Below are 19,060 nucleotides of genomic sequence, written 5' to 3'. Positions count from 1 at the left end.
CATCTTGCAATGACATATTGTTTCTTTCTCCAGCTTTTGAACTTCACATAAATGGACTCATGTTGCATGGATCCTTGTGCACCTGGTTTCTTTCATTAAATGTTGCTTCCTGTAGCTGTCCTGTGATCATTTTCACTGTGGATTTCACTCATTGCATGGCTATACCACAGTTTATTTGCCTTTCTACCTCAATAACCGCACGGTTGTTTTCAGAGTTCTGTAGATTGAGCAGAGCTGCTATGAACATCCTTTCCCATGTCTTCTGGTATATTTATGCAAGAGTTTTTCTGGGGTATGTGGCTATTTTTTAAAAAGTTATATAAGTAGTAAGTGTTTCATGTAGAAAACTATTTCATGACTATTCTTCCAAACTTAATAATAACATCTTTTGATGTTCATCTTACACCATGCTAGATTCTATTTTAAGAGTCCAACATGCATTAACTCATTTAATTTTTACAGTTACCCTTTGAGGTTGGTGTTATTATTCTCATTTTATAGATGAGGACATTGAGGTATGGGGAGGTTAAGGCTCAGGTTGTGTGTTAGTAGAAGAGCTTGCACCCAGAGCCTGTGTGTCCGATCCCAAAGGAAGAGATGCGTTTGTCCCATTGCACTCCCTTCTGTACTCCATCAACCATCAGTAATAAGTATCACACAGTAGCTGGTGTTTGTACATAACATACAAACACAAATACTCATCTTGCCCCATGCCCTCTGCAGGGCCCTGGAGGTTGCTGTCAGGGTTCATGGCCAGAGGGTATAGGAGAGCTCACCCTTGTTCTTGGCAAGCTTCCAGTATTAAGAGAAAAGCTGGACACATACCCAGATCATGAACAAAAATGCAAACCCTGCAACACATCAATGTGTACAAAAGTTTTCTTTGTGGATATATTCCAAGGGCTTGGTACATAGTAGGTGCTCAATAAATATTTGTTGAATGAATGAAAAGAATACCAGCTGCATATTAAGTGCTGAGGAATGGAGCCATCAAAGCTTGGTGGTTTATTGTGCAAAGCTTTGTGGTAGGATAGGGTGGGGACACAAGAAGCAGATGATGTGGTCATTCCTGGGGATGGGGGTGGAGACAGGTGACCTTCCTTGCTGGGGCCTGAAGGAAGAATGAAGTGAGTGAGATGTGTCCTTAACCCAAGCAAAGTCCTTGGCTTGGGTTATAAGGGGGTGGTAGGGAAAGTTGGTCAATGAGAGCAAGGATCTTGAAGGCCTTGGGGCAGACTAGAGACCAGGGGCCAGACTGGAGAAGGAAAGAGAAAAGCGAATCAGAGGAGATTTCTAGGAAAAGAGGCAGAAAGAAATACTTGGTCTTAGACTATTATTCTCAAGGGCAACTTAGAAGAAGAGAAGGAGAGTGCTGCATGGGTGGAGAAGAAAATAAGGGAGAGATCTTGGGAGATAATCAGGAAGAGGAGGAAACTGGAGGACAGTGGAGGAAAAGTGGGAGAAGATTTGGGGAGTATGGTGGAGGGGTCACTCCAGGGATGAAAGAGCAGAGGAGGAGGTGGATGGAGGAAGCAGCACAGCACCAAGGGGAAGTGTGTGTAGACCCACTGGAAGAGGTAGGCACCATAGCTCCAGATTTATAGTAATGAACCCTCACAGGGCAGGGACATGGGGCGAGGGAGATGCGGGTACTCAGCTGGTTAGTGGGATGAACGTCACCAGGATGGAGCTTTTGAGTCAGGCTGCAGTCCCACCCAGGCATCCCACAGGAGCCTTCTGGCCCTCTTCCAGTGGGACTCCTCTCTGGTGAGTTCTGATGTATAATTGGCCAGTGTCCTGGGCTCTCTTGGCTGAGAAGGCAGGGCTCTGACTTGGGCCTCTCCCCAATCACCCACCCAACTGGCCTGGGGTCAACTCCATTATCAACATCTCAACAGCCCAGGTGTTGTGTAAGCAGTCTCCCCACTAACCCTCAACTTCCTTCACTGGACCCTGGCCTGCATCTGCTTTCTATGAGTAGAAAGCATGAGCCAGCTGCAAGGTTAGTAAGGGCATGGCCCTCTGGACACCTGTAAATCCGGCATGCAGATGCTCTAGATGTAGAGTTCAAAGGCTGCCTTCCAGCCCACAGCTGTGTAGCAGAGTCTCAGGGATGACACTGTCCCTGCTTATGAGGGCTATGCCTCAACTGGCTTTCTCCCTCTGTCTCCACTGTCACAGCATCTCAAGATCCTCTCCACTCCTGCAAGGGCCCACAGGATCACCTGTTGTCCACCCACTAGCCCTGTCTCATTGTCTCTCACTGTCTGAAATGCCTGCATGCACACCTTCTCATCAACACTGTCTTGCCCGCCTTTTGCCTAAAGCTTGTCCTCACCCTTTCCAGGAAGCCTTTCTTGCCTTTCCCATCAGACTAGCTGCAATTGCACATTGTCCCAGAAAGGACACTGTCAGCAGTCATTGCATTCCTCAGTATCTGACAGTATGTCTGAAAAATAACCTTCTTTAGACTTCTGGCCTTCCTCATGAATTTGAATATGCTGTACCAGACTGGGAGCTCCAGAACCCATGTCTCCTTTCTCCTCTTAGCGCCTCCTTCCCTCCAAAATTAAGACAGGATTAAGCATAGAGTTAGGAAATATCAGTCACAAAATCCCTGAGTCCCCCAGCTGGAAAATGTTACCTACTCTAAGCGATCAACTATCTTGAGGAGTCTGCCTTATAATACCCTCCAGGGAGCAGAATGAACTGAAGGGAGCACTGAACAAGAACTTCATAATGTTAAAACCACCTAATTTGCCCATTCTTTACAGGTGCCCCTGAAATAAAGGTCCACTTGGGGTAAAAGAAGAGACTCTGATCTCCAGATCTGAAGGTCTTTTGTTCACCTTATCTCCACAAAAATGGTGGCCACTGCAGAATAAGAAGTGTCTTTCTTTTACATAAAGCCTCCCTAAATGGAAGAGATAATGCAAGCTCCTTTAGAAAATAATGACTACTTGTCTCCTTCTGGGAAGTTCTTCCTCAACTCCAACTTCCATTTGTCCATCTGCAAAGAAAGCTTGCCTTCTCTTGTTCTCCTTGGAGCACCATTGTACTTGGATGAATTATCAAGGCCATATCTCCCATCCTCAACCCCATGAAATCCTCTGGCTACTGACCAATCAGGAGGTTTTAGGATCAGGTGAAAATAAAGATGAGTGAGTGTGCCATCATTTGACTTATGACTGAGGATTTCTGATGGTCTGTTAAGTCCAAATAATAAATACACACTTATGAATTATTCACAGATTCAGAATTTTCAGATTATCCAAGCCTCTCTTCTCATCCAGTAGTATGGTTGCCCAAGGATTGGTGATGTGTTCCTTTGCAAAGAGAAGAGATTCTCATTGGACCTTCTCTGAGGCAATCAGGCTGGAGCAGAGATGGAAGGAGGGGCATTTGTTTTGGTGTTCTTTTCGAGGACAAACGGAGTAACCATGGCCAAAGGTCTAAGATCCTCTGCCCCTTGGACTGGCTCCCATTGTAGAATACAGTAGATAACATTTATTGAGCATTTTCTATGTGCTGTTAAACATTGTCCATGCATTATTTCATTTAATCCTTCTACAAGTTCTTTAAGATAGGCAGAGTTAATGGAAACTGGACACAGATGGCTTAGGCATGTGGGTGAGTATATCCCATCAATGCTGTGGATATGTCAGCAGCAGCAGCAGCAGCAGCAACAACAACAACTAATATGATTACACACTTAGAGTGTGCCAGGCTTAGTTCTAAGTGATTTACATGGATTAGCTCTTTTAATCTTTACAACAACTTTATGAGGTGGGCACTATTATTTTCTTCATTTTAGAAACCACGAAATGAGGTACATGGAGGTCTAGTAATTGCCTGAGTTTACACAGCTAGAGAGTGGCAGAGCTAGAATTCGAAATGAGGCAGTTTAGAATCTGAGTCTGTGTGCTTAACTAATATGCCATGTATTCAAACTTTTTATTTATTTATTTTTATGTTTTCTTTATATGGGTACATAATAGTTATACATATTTATGGGCTACATAAGATATTTTGAGATAAGCATAAAATGTGTAATGATCAAATCAGAGTACTTGGAATATCCATCACCTCAAACATTTATTATTTCTTTGTGTTGGGAACGTTCCAAACCTACTCCTTTAGTTATTTTGAAATACACAATAAATGATTAACTATAGTCATTCTATTGTGCTACTGAACACTAAATCTCATTTCTGTTATCTAACTTATTTTTGTATTCATTTACTAACACCTCTTTATCTTCCCCTCCCAATTACCCCTCCCGGCCTCTGGTAACCATCATTCTACTCTCTCTCTGATGAGATCAATTTTTTTAGCTCTCACATATGTGTAAGAACATCTGAAATTTGTCTTTCTGTGCCTGAATTATTTTCCCTAACAAAATTTCCTCCAGTTCCATTCATGTTGTTGCACATGGCAGGATTTCATTCCTTTTTATGGTTGAATAATATTCCATAGTGTATCTGTAACACATTTTCTTTATTCATCCATTGATGGACGCTTAGCTTGATTCCAAATCTTGGCTATAAAGAATAGCACTGCAATAAACATGGGAGTGCAGATATCTCTTTGATATATGAATTTTCTTTCTTTTGGAAGTTTACCTAGTAGTGGGACTGCTGGATCATCTGGTGGTTCTATTTTTAGCTTTTGGAGGACCCTCCATACTGTTTTCCATAGTGACTATAGTAATTTACATCCCACCAGCAGCGTACAAGTGTTCCTCTTTCTCCACATCCTTGCCAGCATCCATTTTTTTTGTTTTTTTTTTTTTTATAAAAGCCATTTTACCTGGGTTAAGATGATAATCTTATTGTGGTATTGATTTGTATTTCTTCGATGATACATTGAGCATTTTTAATATACCTGTTGGTATATGTCTTCTTTTGAGAAATGTCTATTCAGATCTTTTGCCCATTTTAAAATTGGATTATTTGGTTTACTTGCTATTGAGTTGTTTGAGTTCCTTATATATTGCAGCTACTAATTCCTTGTCAGTTGAATAGTTTGCAAATATTTCTTCCATTCTGTAGGTCATTTCTTCACCTTGTCGATTGTTTCCTTTGGTGTGCAGAAGTTCTTTTAGCTCGATGTGATCCCATTTGTTCATTTTTTGCTTTGGTTGCCTTTGCTTTTGAGGTCTCAATCGAGAAATCTTTGTCCAGGTCAATGTCTTAAGCATTTCCTCAATGTTTTCTTCTAGTAGTTTCATAGTCTCAGGTCTTACATTTAAGTCTTTAATCCATTTTAATTTGGTTTTTGTATACAGTGAGAAATGGATATTTCAACTTTTCAGCTGCAACTGTAGTAAGGAATAATTTTACATAGTAACTGGGTATGCACATACATATACATATGCCATACAACTGAAATAAAAAGGGCATGTAACAAGTTATTCTGGTGACATATGGTGCAATTTACTATTTTCTGGTCTACTCTGCTCTATTTGATTTTCTCATAATCCATTTCATTAAAATAAAATTCTGGTTGGTTCAATTAGTGGGTCAGAACATGAATTCTGAGTAAACACTGCCGCTGAGCCCACCACCTCCTAATGATTGTAATGAAGCCCTTCTGCTCTGTGCTCTGGAGTCCACTGAGCATGTACACATCTCTGTAACTCTAAGGCAGTAGTAGGAGGGAAAGCCTTAACCTATTTCCCAGGAGAGTCAAGTGCCTTCCCCCAGATTGCACAGGGGTGCTCAGGGCAGAGCCTTGGTTCCTACCCAGCCCTCGTGAGTTCAAGACCCACACTACTTATACTGGATGGATGGCACACACAAATATAGATTTGTTCTCTGGCACCTGCCAAGGGTACTGACAAACTTCCATGCAGGAGTTTCAAGGAGTATAGTGTGGAAAGCAGCAGGGACTCAGGGGATGATGGCAGGGGCTGGATGCTCTCCTCATGTGGCTCTACATGATCTCATATTCTGAGCCAGACACTATACAGATTCATAACAGGGTAAGGGTTAGGGTTAGGGTTAGGGTTAGGGTTAGGGTGTGTGTGTGAGTGTGTGTGTTAAAGAGAGAAGGGGGTTGTGAGTAGGAAGGCCAACATGCGAGTGCATTGTGTGTGAGTGTGTGTGTGTGTGTGTGTGTGCACCAGAGAGTGGGAGAGAGAGAAAAACATGTTGATAGGTATAGATAAGGGATTTGGGAGTAGGCATGGAGGACTTGGGTTCCTGAGAAGGTGACTAAGTTAGAGATTCTGTAAACGTGGGACTTTTGGGGTTCAGAAACAAGCATCTGGTTCAGAGAAACCACCAAACGTCCCCCAAGTTCCACATCATGAGATTTCCCCTCCCAACATTCCTGGCTAGTACTATCAGCACCACAGACAGCAGCATCGACAATGTCAAACCCTGCAGGACAGAAAGAGCAGCAGCCCCGCCCCTTCCCTTCCATTCCAACCTGAGTCACAGCCCACTCCTTCGTGCAACGTCAGTTTCCTCAACTGTGTATTGGGAGGTTGAGGTGGGTGTGGCGGACGTGAGTTGGTCCTTTGAAGAGGAAAACTGCAGTTTAGGGCAAAGGATCATAAACATCTGGCTGCTTTTGGGCACCAATTAAGCACTTTAAGTGGGGAGCGACAGCAGCTACACAACTCAAGCCCATAAAGCCTTCTAATTGCTCCGACCCACGTGGTCACAGTCTCCCTACTTATATAAAAGGCCTACAGAGGTGCAAGCAGTGAACGCCGGACACCCCGAACACTGTACTCTCCATTCGGACGTCTCCATCCTCAGAACCTCCTCTCTTCCCCAAAAAGCACCATGACTTGCGGATCTTACTGTGGTGGCCGCGCCTTCAGCGCATCCGGCCTGCGGGCCCCGGCCTGGCCGCTTGCTGCATCACGCTGCCCCCTACCGTGTCATCTCCTGTACCGGCCTCACTGGGGGCTTTGGCAGCCACAGCGTGTGCGGGAGGCTATAGGGCCGGCTCCTGCGGCGCAGCTTCGGCTACCGCTCTGGGGGCGTGTGGGGGCCCAGCCCCCTGCATCACCACCGTGTCGGTCAACGAGAGCCTCCTCACACCCTCAACCTGGAGATCACCCCAACCGCAGTGCGTGAAGCAGGAGGAGGAAGGAAGCAGCATCAAATCCCTCAACAGCAGGTTCGCTGGCCTTCATCGACAAGGTGGGTGTCCTGGATCACACCCTTCCTGAACTCCACTACCTACACAGCCAGGGCTGGGCACTGAGGGGATGGAGTCAGAGTCAGAAAGACCCTCTCCTGCCTGAGATCCCAGTCTGATGGGAGAGCACTCAGGCACCCACACACCACACACACCAACACCACACACACAACACACAGGCACTCAGACGCAGACTCAGCCTGACAGTTCAGATAGGGGAGCTTGGGAGGAAAGTGTGGCCAGGCTGCTCTTGGGGCACCAAGCTGAAAAAAAAAAAAAAAAAAAAAAAAAAAAAAAAAAAAAAAAAAAAAAAAAAAAAAAAAAAAATGCTAGACATCAGGGATTTGGGGGTGGGGGACATGCTGACCACTGCCTGCTGAACTCAGCGGGGTTTGGCAGCCCCAAGGGTGAAGAAAGTAGGGTGCCACTGACTTCGGATGACATAGGGGAAGAGCTGGGACAGCTGAGCTCCTTCCGATGAGATTCAATTTAGACACCTCTCCTTTGGCACCCATCCCCAGAAATCCCATCTGTGATCTGAACCTGGGTACTCTGCCTGTGAGGGATGTGCCTCACCTGGCTTCAGAGTGAGGAGCGGAGCTCCACTTGTGTCATCTTGCTTGGGTCACTCAGCTCCCCAGAGAGCAGGCACTGACACCGACCCAGCCCTTGGCTCCATTCCTGAGTGGGAAATCAGACATTAGATCATTGCCAAGAAATCCCAGAAATTGTCTGTCCCACAGCCACCTCTACTCATTCTCAGATAAGCTCCAGTTTGGGGATTTCCTTTAAACTATCCCTCCTCACCAGGTTCCCCAGAGCTGTCTTTGGGGGCACCAGGAAACCATTCTCGTCCCTCCTCCCGCCCTTGAAGGCAGGTGCGCTTCCTGGAGCAGCAGAACAAGCTGCTGGAGACAAAGCTGCAGTTCTTCCAGAACGGAGTGTTGCCAGAGCAACCTGGAGCCCCTGTTTGAGGTACATCGAGACTCTGCGGCGGTGAGCCGCACGAGGCGAGTGCGTGGAGGTGACAGTGGGGAGGCTGGCTCAGAAGCTCAACAACGTGCAGGATGGTGCTGGAGGGCTACAAGAAGAAGTGAGTGACGCAGGAGGGATGCTGCACAGGAATGGGGTTTAGGTTAAATACATGGATTAGACAATACGGAACTCCCATGTAGGGTGAGTGGCCATGACCACTAGGTTGACCGAGGGTGGCGGGGTCTTTTCATTTGTGGAATCTTTGCCCAGACACCTGTGTAAGAGGAGGGCTGTGACTCCCACTACCTGTCTCTATCCCACTCCAGCCTTCTCTTCCCTGAGCCACATCACCCAGCAGCTCTCCCCTGCGCTCGGTGGGGAGGAAGCCTCTGCAGGGTCCAGGCCTTCTCTCCTGACCCTCAGCCCCGACACCTGTAGCACCTGTCAGATGTGAGCCCAGGGTCTCTCACGAGTGACAGGTCTGGGGCTCTGGGTGTTCCCACTGCCTTCGGTTCTAAGTTCTGAGGGTCTGCGGGTCCAGGAGTCCCCACACCTGAGCTGGGATTCATACCAGTGAAGGGAGGCTGGGGCTACAGGCCCCAGGAGGATATGCTGTTTACTCCCAGGATGGGGTTGGGGCTGAGTCCTATTTGCCTCCTGGGGACCTCAGAGACCCTTTGGGAACAGGACTGGGAGGTACCAGGTGAGCCCTCTTCCTCCCCAGTTCAAAGTGGAGAGAGAATCCCAGAGACATCCCACATCCAACCGGAAAGGACTCAGCTAGCTTGCCAGGCCCGGGCCGTGTGGGGTGTTTCTAGTACTGTCCCCATGGCTGTGATGAAGTGTGATGTGATGGGGCTCTGCAAAGACCTGCCTTGCCCTGACCTCCCCTCTCTGCCCTCTGCTCTGCCTCAGGTATGAGGAGGAGGTTTCTCTGAGAGCAACAGCTGAGAACGAGTTTGTGGCTCTGAAGAAGGCAAGTGACACAGGATTGAGAAGCACAGATCTGTGGGATCTCAGAATGACAGGCTCTTCCTGGGGAGACACAGGGGTCTCAACCTCAGTGTGGAGCACAATGACCTTTCCACAGCAGGATAGGACTGCCCAGGTGCAGGTCACTGGATGGAGTATCCAGGGTCTTGTCAAAGGGCAATGACCTTGGAACATCTACCAGCACCTGCCTTGGGCGAGGGGATGGCTGCACTGTCCTCTGTGTGTCCTGCTCTGCTCCAGAGGTTGTGGTCTGTTGCTGAGTCCCCTGGAGCCATAGCAGATACAATGTCTCTGCTGAGAGACAGTGCAGTCTGTCTAGCATTTTGGGGAGTCTGACCTTGCGGCACAGACACAATCCTAGGGTCTAAGAGAGGATGGAGCAGAACCAGGAGCAGGAACTGGGTTCTTGGAGCACTACTGAAGGACAGGAAAGGGTCAAGGTGTGAGAGCAGGGGGTCAGTCTGGGCAGGCTTCCTGGAGCAGGAGGGGGGAGAAGGGAGAGACAGGAGGGCAAGGAGGGGTGAAAGGCTGGTGAGTCATGCCCAAAGCAAACAGGATTTGTCCTCAAAGGGGCAGAGGATGCCAGCTCATCCCAGGAAGGGCAGAAGGGAAGGAGAGGCATGGGAATGGGACACTGGGGACTGCTTTCCCCTGGCTGCATGGAATGGATGGGCAGAGAGACGAGTCTGGGGGCTACATTACCAGGGTCCTCTGAGCTCCAACACTCCCCACCTTTGCAGGATGTGGACTGCGCCTACCTCCGCAAGTCAGACCTGGAGGCCAACGTGGAGGCCCTGATCCAGGAGATCGACTTCCTGAGGCGGCTGTATGAGGAGGTGCGGGCCCAGGGGCCAGGCAGAGACCTGGCAGCCAGCAGAGAGGAGAGTTGGGGGTGGGAGTATTGGACAGGATGTGGGTAGAGGCTGCAGTCCCTGAGGCTGTGTGAGGGGGCAGGGCTGGGGACCAGAGAAAGCCTGAGAAGGTGGAGTCAGGACATGGTGGGTGGGGCTGTGTTCTCAACTAAAGTCACTGCCCCCACCTCCTGCAGGAGATCCGCATTCTCCAGTCCCATATCTCAGACACCTCTGTGGTTGTCAAGCTGGACAACAGCCGGGACCTGAACATGGACTGCATCGTCGCTGAGATCAAGGCACAGTACGACGACATTGTCACCCGCAGCCGGGCCGAGGCCGAGTCCTGGTACCGCAGCAAGGTGAGTGGCACAGGACACCTGCCTGCTAGACATGGCAGTGGGAGGGATGTGAGGTATCTATTAAATAGGCTTCCTTTTCTGGGGATGCTGGTCCCTGGGGATGAGAAGAGATGGCTGCCACTCTGAGGTTAGGGTGGCAGGGCAGGACTGCCATGTGTGGTTGCACAGGCTGAGCACTGTACAACCTGCACAATCATCCGTGGTGCCCTGAATGGATGGGAAGTCCCACCCTGAGCCTCATGAGCATCTCTACTTCCCCCAGTGTGAGGAGATGAAGGCCACGGTGATCAGGCATGGGGAGACCCTGCGCCGCACCAAGGAGGAGATCAACGAGCTGAACCGCATGATCCAGAGGCTGACGGCCGAGGTGGAGAACGCCAAGTGCCAGGTATGGGGCATCTGTGCCCAAGGTCAGAGAGACCGAGGGCCTAACCATTGTCACATAGCCTATGTGTGCCCTATCTGGATCTCAGCATTCATTCTCCAGCCCCTTTGTCCATGTAGAGTCCCTGGTTGTGGTCTCTCAGTGAGTCCCAGGTGATGAAGGCGAGAGGCTCTGTTCTGGGGTGCTCCCAGCTTGGTGGGAGCATGGTGTCATCCAGGTAAGCATCAGAGAGACCCAGGGATTCTGATCTACCTTGTTCTCTCTGTTGTCTTCAGAACTCCAAGCTGGAGGCCGCGGTGGCCCAGTCTGAGCAGCAGGGTGAGGCGGCCCTCAGCGACGCGCGCTGCAAGCTGGCCGAGCTGGAGGGCGCCCTGCAGAAGGCCAAGCAGGACATGGCCTGCCTGATCAGGGAGTACCAGGAGGTGATGAACTCCAAGCTGGGCCTGGACATTGAGATCGCCACCTACAGGCGCCTGCTGGAGGGCGAGGAGCAGAGGTGGGTCCCATAGACCTTTCCCTTTCCCAGCCCTGCCAGGGTTCTCAGCGTGCCCTGTCTTCACACTCCTGGCAGCACTCAAGTTTTGTTTCTTAGCCTCCCCACCCTGCAACCAGATAGGTAATTTGTGTAAGTCCTTTAAGTATGATCTAGCCCTGCTTGAGTCTCTCATGTTCACCTAGGCACTGATCTGAAATTGCGGTCTTGTTAATCTCAGTTGAGATCCAGTAATCTGGTAGCAGATATTCCTGTTACTGAGAAGCCTAGTTAAGGCTTGGGGCCAGCTTGCCTGGGTAATGCTCCTTCCCTTCCAGCTGTAGCCGCATGTGCCTCTCAGGATTTCTTCTGTTTTTCCTAGTCTGGCCCTGGCCCCAGCTCCAGACCTGGGAGTTCAGATGCATCCCATAAGGACAGCTTCAGATAGCTGACAGCATCAACTCACATTTTTCTATTATAATGGCAATGAACATCCCAAAGGGGTCTTCGATTGCAGCAAGTGGGAATGAGTTAGACACAGAGCGAGGACTTACCCGTTGGGGCAGTTATGCCTTGCTCTCAGGATTTTTGCTTGCTTGCTTGCTTCAGAGGTGGGGGGAGTGGAGAAGACCCACTGGTCACTCAGCCTTCCTATGGCTGAAGGCCAGCTATACAGCTCCTGCTCCCAGAAGGACAATGCTCCCAGAATGTGAGCGCATTCTTTGCCCTTCGTTTCTTTCCCCTAGTTAGTCAGTTGGTTTCACCCCAAGCTCTTTTTTTTTTTTTTTGTGGACAGTCAGGCCCTTGGCCCTGGGGAGAGGAGGGTGAAGATTGGGGATGCCGAGGGAGCATCTTGTGTATTTGGGAAATGGGGAACACAGGTTTGGGACCTAGAAATTAAAGTGACCACATGATGAGATTTCCAACAAACTCGAGTTGTTCCATTGGAAAGCTCAGAGGCAGGGGTCTGGCTGGGCCCGGGGAATTTCATAAGTGAAGAATTCTGGGAGGAGGAGTTTTCCAAGTCTGCATTTGGAAGTTGGAGAGACACATGGAGATGGCATTGGAATCTGAGCGGCCAACTCCTCCATCACACAGGGCTCTTGGAATGAACTCAGGAGTTTTGGTGTGTGTTGCCTAGGGAACCTGGACATGGGATGATTTGATGGTGGCTGTGGCTTCTCTTATCTGAAGCTGATTTCACCAATCTTTGGCCAGTGTGCTTTCAGGGGAACTCCATTTTCTTCCCTTAGGGGAAGCTATGTGGGAGGGAAATGTGGGCTGGGTGGAAATGAGTGTTTGGGGTGATAGCCCTGCCTTGTCATTGGACATGTCCTCCCTCTGGGCCTCAGCCTTTCCATCTGCTGGATGAGACGACAGTGGTGGGCAGTCTCTGAGCCTATTCTAAAATCCCATTAGTTTACCCAACAGTTTTGTATTGAGCCAGGCATTGTTTTTAGGTGGTGGGGAAAGGAATAGACAAAAAAGTCTATCCCCCTGACGCCTATAATCTAATGACACCAATCAGACTGGATTTCACAAGTTAAATCTGCTTCCCTCAAATGCACCTGCAATTCAGTCACAGCCAACTTCCAGGCAGTGGCAGCTAATAGCTCTTAAGGGCTATGAGCCAGGCTCTAAGCACTGGATGCCTCTTATTTGATTCATTCTTCATAAGAGATCTACGAAGCAGATTTTCCTGATGAGGAAGCCTAGGCTGAGGCTGGCTGAAGTTGGGGTTGCACAGCTCAGGAGCGGTGGAGAGCGAGGCACTTACAGGCCTTCTGTCTCCAGACCCTCACAGTGACCCGGGGCTATGCTGGCTCCTGGCTGAGAGCATTTCTTGCCCCCTCCCTTTGGCTAGTGCCCAGATGGAGGGCCACAGATGTATCCCCTCCACCTCAGTCGCGGGGGCCCAGCGCCTTTTCTGAGGCACTGACCTCTGCCCTTCTCTCCCCGCAGGCTGTGTGAGGGCGTTGGCTCGGTGAATGTCTGTAAGTAGTGGGGTCCGTCCCCTCCTCCCGCAGGGCGGGTCTAGGAGCCTCTGGGGAAAGGGCGCGTGGGATCACAGCAAGCCACCCACTCAGGCTGCGGCTGCGCCTGAGGCAGGCCTCCGTCTCTTTTCCCTGCAGGCGTCAGCAGCTCCCGCGGTGGCGTCGTCTGTGGCGATCTCTGTGCCTCCACTACTGCCCCTGTTGTCTCCACCAGAGTCAGCAGCGTCCCCAGCAACAGCAACGTGGTGGTGGGCACCACTAACGCTTGCGCCCCCTCCATCGGGATGGGCGCCTGCGGCGGCAGCTGTAAGAGGTGCTAGGAGACTGCGGCCTCCGCCAGCGCCTGTAGCCATCATTCTCCACCCAGCCAGTCCTCGGGCCGCCGGAACGGGCCGCCCTGGCCGGCCTCCCAAGAGCCGCCGCCAGCTGCGTGCACTCTAAGTGCCCTCCCCACCGCTCCGCTCTGGGAGCCATCCCTGGTCGCAGGAGTCCGGGGAGGCCCGGCCAGCGCCGTGGTCTCTCTCTCTCTCTAGCCTTTCCTGGTAGTCAATTTGTTGTCCGGAGGATTCATCCTTTTCTTCTGCCTACCTTCTGTTTTTTTGCTGTATGCATTGGTCTTGCCTGACCTCTTCCCCAAAGCTTGGAGGAACGGGGGAGACCCGGGAATGTCCCTGTCTGCACGACCTGGGACTCTGCCCATGCGCTTCTGCCTGTGGAATGGAGACGCTGACCCTGGATGGTGGTTCTGTGACTCTGCCAGGGACAGGCCCACGTGTGGGGAGAACAACATCCTTAGGGAGATGCCCTCAAGAGCTTCTGAAAAACTAATGACTCTGCTGCCTTCTCCTTTGTCTTTGTTTCACTCTGTGTTTCCAATAAACTCATTGTAGCGCATCAAGCCTAGTGTCTCAGTCTTGAAAATGCCAGGACCCTCCCGTGGTAGGGGCTCCCTGCCAGAATGCCTCAGGACCTGTTTATCCACTATTTTTCAGTAGCTGAAAATGACCACCGTAGGTGCCGCCCATCTGTCCTTGAGCAGCCCAGGCCTTGGGGAAAATGAGAGAAGACTCAGGGAGCCAGGGAGTCTTATGGGATCATGGGTTTCTCTAGACCAGGATTTCTCAACTTCAGCACTATTGACAGTGTGTAGGCTGGGTCATTCTTTGTTTTAGGGCTGTTGCATGCATTTGGTAGGATGTTTAGTAGCATCTCTGGCCTCAATCAGCTAGATGCCAAGGGTCCTCCACCACCCTCTTGTGACAACTAAAAATGTCTCTAGATGTGGCCATATGTTTTCTAGGGGTTCTCAACCAGGGTGATCACCCGCTGCCTCCACCCCAAGGCCTTCCTGGAGGGGAAAGTTCATGGGGAAAAAGACAGGTGAGAATGGAAGGAAGGTATTTGAGAGAAAGGAAGTATGTGAGAGAAGCACTGTGCGGGGAGAAAGAGCCTTGGGTTGAGAGTCAGGAGAACTGGGCTTCTCATTCCGAGCCTCAGTGGCCATTTGCCACATGTGTGACTTTGGGCAAATTGCTTCCAGCCCCTAATCTTCAGCTGCCTTGGCTGTGGAATGGAGAGATTGGACAGTATTCCTAAGATCCTTCTAGCTCCCTACGTGGGATTGTGTTTGAAAGGGCTATGTTAATGCCCTTTGAGTGCCAGTTCAGTCGTTTACTAGTCTGTAACTGTAGGCAAATCACTAAGCCTCACTGAGCTTTAAGTTCCTTCAAATTTAGAGTGGGATGATGATATCTGCTGGGAACATAGGAAGGTGTTTCAGATATCTATTACACATAACAAGTCACCCAAATGGAGAGGCTTAAAACAGCAATACTTCGTCATGCCTCAGGCTTCTGTGGGCTTACTAAGCAGTTCTACTTTACATAATGCTGTTTGGAGGGTTAGAATGTCTGAAAGGCCCAATATGGCCAAAATCTCACATGGCTGGACTTGGTGCTGGCCACCAGCTGGGAGTTCAGCTGACGTGGTTGGCCACGGTGTATCAGTCAGGGTCCAATCAGAAAATAATAATTTGAACAGAGAAAGTTTAACATAAAGCATTATTAACCATAACAGAGATTGCCCAGTAAAAAGCAAGAACTCTAAAGACCATAGGAGCTGCAGCCATAAGGAGCAGCCCCTAGCCCCAGGCCTTTTCTTCGGCATCCAGAGATGGCTATCCTGCTTTCACTAATTGTCTCCTTGAGCACATTTAGGCTCTGCCTGATGCCTGGGCCCAAAGTCAATGTCACAGGTTTTGAGTTTTGTTTCAGCAGCATCTCTCTGCCAGGTATCAACTTGCCCTCCACTTATTGCTATGTAACAACACATCCCCAAATTTAGTGGCTTAAAACAACAATATTTTTCATAGTTGTATGAATTGCCCGGGTAAGTCTTCTGCTTCATATCATTGACTGGGGCTCTGGCCCTGCTGAAAGGTCCAGGATGGCTTCACTTGTACGGTTGGCATTTGGAGCTAGCTCTGGTCAAGAGTTCAGGAGCTGATGGCCGGGGCCTCTGTTCTTCCCCATGTGCTCCAATCCATTTAAGGCCTCCTGGGCACGGAAGCTGCAGAAGGTGCTTTCCATCAGATTCTATTGGTCAAAGCAGTCATGCGGCCAGCCCAGGATCAAGGGGAGGAAAAACAGACTCCACCTTTGATATGAGCAGTGCCATGCACAGAGAGGGAGGAGCTGTTGGGGGCTCATCTCTGAAGACAGCTACCACAGGAAGATTAAGTAACACAACACAAATACGTTTGGGGTATAGTGTGGCATATAACAGATACTAAATAATTAGTGTTTATGACTGCTCTTGTTGTTATTACTATCATCATGACATCATAACAGTGCAGCATTCCTAGCCTCTGAATAGCAGGGGCAGAGTGGGCTGGTAGGAGATACTGGGAGCTGGAGGTTTGGCATCCTAGCTTTTGTCAGCAGGAGTGTGTGGCCAAGCTCCTTCAGCTTTTGGAGCCTCTGGTAGTTTACCCACTTGATAAAGGCAGGTGATAGCAGCAGCCCACTGAGTGAATGAGAGCTTCAGCTGGTGTGCAGAGAAGGGTGGATGTCACAGCACTGTTACTCTGGGTACTGGCACTACCACACTGGCCCTATCTCAGGCTTGTCAGCACAGAGGGATCCACCATCCAGTTAGCTCACATTCCTCAGCAGCCAGCAGGAAGCTTCCGGAGAAGAGGCAGCTGGCTCTCTGTGAAGCATGGAAGGCCTCATGAATTGGCCCATAGCATCTACCTCTGCAAGAGGATGGGAAAAGTGCCTGGAAGGAAGGAGGAATGAGAAACATCTTTGGGTGAAGAACGTTTTCATGGAGTGGAGTTGGAGCTGGGGTAGGAGGGGCCGTGGAGGAGGATGTAGAAACGATGTGCTCATTTTCAGCTTTTAGAGGCATTGGAGAGCAGCCCCCACTCTCCTTGGCGGCCTTCCTGACGCATCAGAGCTCCTGGATGGCCCCATGCTCCATTTCCAGCTCCATCTCTATCTCTCACATACTATTCTCCATGTCTGGAGCACGTCTCTCCTCCTGGTTAACTCCTTACTTCAGTTCACTTCTTGCTTTCTTTTCTTTTCTTTTTTTTTTTTTCTGAGACAGAGTCTCGCTCTGTCACCCAGGCTGGAGTGCAGTGGCCGGATCTCAGCTCACTGCAAGCTCCGCCTCCCGGGTTCGCGCCATTCTCCTGCCTCAGCCTCCCAAGTAGCTGGGACTACAGGCGCCCGCCACCTCGCCCGGCTAATTTTTTGTATTTTAGTAGAGACGGGGTTTCACCGTGTTAGCCAGGATGGTCTCGATCTCCTGACCTCGTGATCCGTCCGTCTCGGCCTCCCAAAGTGCTGGGATTACAGGCTTGAGCCACCGCGCCCGGCCTCTTGCTTTCAAATGTAAGCTTTGCAGGGACAAGCATCTTTAACTATTTTCTTTGCTTATAGGAACCCAAGCTTGTGTAACAATACCTGCTACACAGCAGGAGCTCAATAATGATTTGTTGTTGGAATAATGAGCTCCTGATTTTCCTTTAGGTTTCAGCTTCAATATTACCTCCTTTAGGAAATAATCAGCTTTGCCTGCTTAACAATCCTCTGGCTGTGATTCTCTTTTTCTCCCAGCACCAAGGCTCAGGGTTCTTCATAGCCACTCCCTCCTTGGTGGAGAGGTGGCAGTGGTGGTGGAGAAGATGGGGATCAAGGACTCAAGACCAGACTCTCCAACAATCTTGTCTAGCCCCTTGAGCTGGTTGGATGGAAGGGAGATGAGTCACCACCAGAGGCATGGAGCCTCTGGGATCCCCCAGGTGGCACCTCCATGAGTTCCGGAGGCTGGCAGTCCTTACAGTATCCTCCTTAACCCCCGAGAAGGGAGTGTTAAGCCCCAGAGCAGAAATCAGAGCCCCTTTCCAAGAAAGGCAGAACTGAAAAGGCCCCTGGAAAGCCTCTTGTCCAACCCCTCACTTGACAGGTGTTCAGGGCATCTTGAGTCAGTGTAGGGGAGAAAGGTGGGGGGCAATGAGGAATAGGAAGCTGTGACAGGCACTGAGCGATCAGTCAGAGCTAGACATACAGGGGATGGTACACTGTGTTTAAGTCTGGACTTTGTTCCGGGGACAGTGGTGACCCACTGAAAGGGCAGCCTTGTGTTTGATGAAGGTCTCTTTGGCTGCTGTGAGGTGGGGCATGGAAGAGAGAAGAACAGGATTCTAGGCAAAATGGTGGTGGCTGGGTGTGCTGGCAGCAGTAGGGAGAGAGGAAAGAGGGGCATGGAGAGGTATTTAGGAGGCAGTAAAAGAAGTCCTTGGGGCTTAATGAATATTGAGGGTACAGGCACGGATAAATCATAGGTTCTGGTTTGGGCAACTGTGTTGATGATCTTGGTAAGAGAGACTGGAGGAGACTCCAGTTGAGAGGGTGGGAAGCAATGAGTTAAGCTGAAAGGTGTGCTGAGTTCGAAGCATCTCTAAAACTGACAAGTGGAGTTGTCTTGTAGGAATTGGAGCTGGTGGGTTTAAGCCGAGGAGGGAGGGTAGAAGGAGAATCATCAGGGCTCTGAAGCCCAGGTGGGGGATTTTAACCAGGGAGGACATTAACTGGGTGGTAGCGGAAGGTGAGAGACTGATGTGACTGCCTAGGGAGAGTGCAGAGAGGTGGGAAAAGGCCCTGGGGTAGTTGGATGTTTGAGGCAAGGTGCAGGGTGAGGTGTAAGTCAGTGAGCAGAACTGCCTGGGAGGAGCTGAGAGCCTGGCCTGGGAGACAAGGAGGTGAAAGGCTTGGGGCTCAGGAATTGGGAAGTGGGAGGGAGAGAAGGCACTGGGCAGCCCCTGGAGCTTGGGTGAAGGCTAAAGGACCCTGGGGGGGCTGGAGATTCCAGGGGGAGCAATGGAAGGGGGTGGGTCCTCCAAGGACATCCTGGTGAGATGGGTGGGAAAGGCCAGGGGCTGGGTGAAGGGGAGGAATGAAGAGGGCCAGCAAGGAAGGCAATGCACAACACTGGAGGTGGGCTGCAGCCTTGCGAGGACTGTTCCAGCTCTGATTCCTTGAGGGTGGGGTGAGGGGCTTCTCAAAGTCTTCCAGAGCTCTCCAGAGCTTTCCAAGTGGAGGACAGGAGAGATTGGGCCAAGCAGCAGGCAGAAGAGCCTCTTAGCCTTGGGGTTGAAGCTGTGAGGTATCTCAGATGAGGGCAGCGAGTGGGGCAGTTGAGGGAGTGAGTAGATGGTGTCCTCATGTCAGCTGTGGAGAAGGCTGCCAGGTTCTGAGGAGGTGTGTGCACGGGGGAAGGGTGGGCCAGGGGCAAGTTCCAAGGCTCTCACCTTTCCCTGTTTGGTGGGCAGCGTGAGGAGGATGTGGCAATGGGGTGGGGTCCAG

At 50.2% G+C, this 19,060-nt stretch overlaps 1 pseudogene across 1 annotated transcript; it reads left to right on the top strand.

The window, feature by feature from the left end:
* The first annotated feature begins 6,705 nt into the window (after positions 1-6,705).
* On the top strand, positions 6,706-14,085 carry LOC108521568 (keratin, type II cuticular Hb6-like; annotated as a pseudogene). The gene is made up of 9 exons (XR_001883219.1): positions 6,706-7,157; positions 8,034-8,248; positions 9,046-9,106; positions 9,864-9,959; positions 10,172-10,336; positions 10,599-10,724; positions 10,997-11,217; positions 13,156-13,187; positions 13,326-14,085. The product of XR_001883219.1 is annotated as a keratin, type II cuticular Hb6-like (transcript).
* Positions 14,086-19,060: the final 4,975 nt, after the last annotated feature.

This window comes from Rhinopithecus bieti, unplaced genomic scaffold (genome assembly GCF_001698545.2).
Source record: "Rhinopithecus bieti isolate Rb0 unplaced genomic scaffold, ASM169854v2 scaffold_56806, whole genome shotgun sequence".
NCBI lineage: Eukaryota > Metazoa > Chordata > Mammalia > Primates > Cercopithecidae > Rhinopithecus > Rhinopithecus bieti.
Note: the sequence above shows the minus strand (reverse complement) of the source record. Positions and strands in the feature narration are given on the sequence as shown.